Consider the following 2,021-nt stretch of genomic DNA (forward strand, 5'->3'; position numbering starts at 1 on the left):
ATATATATATATATATATAATTGTAGCGTGGAAGGTGTTTATAAGCCATTTAAAATAACACACAAAAACTGTTTGTATATGTGTGGAGACAGCCAAAAGAAGCATTTGACCCAGACTGCCTTCTTCCAACTGTTAAACATGGAGGAGGATCTGTGATTATCTGGTGGGGCTATATCTTGGAAATCTGCTGGCCCAATGGTTTCCCTTCATGGCAGAATTAATAGTCAAGACTATTTAAGCATTTTATCTGATCAAATTTATCTTATGGTTGCGGAACTGTTTCTGGAGAGAAGCGCAATCTTTCAGGTTGATAATGCACCAATTCACACAGTTAAAATTGTTACTGAATGGCACGAGGAACATTCTAGTGAAGTTGAACATCTTATCTGGCCACCACATTCCCCAGATCTCAAAGTTATTGAACATTTATGGTGCATTTTAGAAAAACAGGTAAGGAGTCAATATCCTACACCATCATCACTGAAAGAACTGGAGACTGTTTCAACTGAAGAATGGAGAAAAATTCTTTTGGAAACAAATTCAAACTTTGTATGAGTCCATATGTCATAGAATTCAAGCTATAATTACTGCCAAAGGCAGCCCTACCCCATATTAAAATAAATTTGTTTTTAATTTTAAGGTGTTTCCATTATTTTGTTCAACCCCTGTATATATATATATATAAATATATATATATATACTTTTATTTAAAATGCAGAGATGCCTATAATAGGACATCTAACCCGCTAGAAATAGTAGCAAAATACTACATACCACAAAATTAGGGATAATTTCGAAAGGGAATGAAAAATAAATTTCGAAATTATCCCTAATTTTGTGGTATGTAGTATTTTGCTACTATTTCTAGCGGGTTAGATGTCCTATTATAGGCATCTCTGCATTTTAAATGAATAATACATAGTCTATTAACTGTTTTTTACTCTCGCTAGACCACTGGTGGTAAATAAAATTTTTAAAATTTTTTTGCTACCCTGTAATTTATTAATATATATATATATATATGTATATATATATATGAATGTATATATATATATATTGTCATCATCATCATTGTTTAATGTCCACTTTTGCATGCTTGCATAGGTCAGATGGAATTTGTTGAGGTGAAATTTTCTATGGCTAGAGGCCCTTCCTATTACCAATTCTCACCTGTTTTCAAATAAGGTAATATTTCTCCATAAATAAACATATTTTCTTGTAAGATTGTAAATGAAAGATGCAGCTTCTATTATGATGACACATATTTAATAGCTATCATGTGAAGTTAAAACAAAGGGGCAACATCACACACACAAAGCATACACTCTTGCATGCTCACACACATTTACACACACACACACACACACACACATACACATTACAGGTTTCTTTCAGTTTCTGTCTACCAAATCCGCTCACAAGGTTTTCATTGGCCTGGGGCTATAGTCAAAGACACTTACCCAAAGGGCTATATGCAGTGGAAGTTAATCTGAAACCACATGGTTGGGAAGCCAGCTTCTTACCATACAGCCACACCTCCACCTATACATGCATACATATATACATACATAAATACATACATACACACACACACACATCATAATTGCTTGAAATGCAGAGTAGATAAAATGGCCGATAACTGATGAAGGGTCGTTCTTTATGTCTTGCTTTCCATTTGTTTCTTTCATTGTTCACAAAAAGGTTTATATTCCATGTTTTCATATTTTGTATTTCATGTTGTTTATATTCTATGAGGTCCTGTACCTATATATGTAAGTATGTACATATATGTATATATATATGCATATATATATATATTATATTATTATATATATAATATTATTAAGTTTGAAAATAGAGAGATCTAATGGATACAAATTAATTTATTAATTAATTAACATCTTCATATACACTTGTTTCATTTTGCATCCAATTTAAACTACAAAACATATACAAATATATAATCCAGTGTATCTTGGATAAAATATCCATATAAGAGGTCTAAATATCCTCATAGTGAC

The 2,021-nt window shown here is 31.7% G+C and overlaps 1 protein-coding gene across 4 annotated transcripts in view; it reads left to right on the forward strand.

Annotated features, from left to right (window-relative positions):
* The window catches only part of LOC106879130 (uncharacterized), a 74,801-nt gene that overhangs the window by 33,476 nt on the left and 39,304 nt on the right, over window positions 1-2,021 (forward strand). For 3 of the 4 annotated variants that reach the window (XM_052976349.1, XM_052976350.1, XM_052976351.1), the window contains one exon: window positions 1,105-1,185. The exons of the other annotated variant lie outside the window; for it this stretch is intronic. The gene's annotated coding sequence lies outside the window, so the exon portion shown is untranslated. The remainder of the gene's footprint in view (window positions 1-1,104; window positions 1,186-2,021) is intronic. 4 annotated transcript variants of the gene reach the window in all.

Source organism: Octopus bimaculoides, chromosome 24 (genome assembly GCF_001194135.2).
Source record: "Octopus bimaculoides isolate UCB-OBI-ISO-001 chromosome 24, ASM119413v2, whole genome shotgun sequence".
NCBI lineage: Eukaryota > Metazoa > Mollusca > Cephalopoda > Octopoda > Octopodidae > Octopus > Octopus bimaculoides.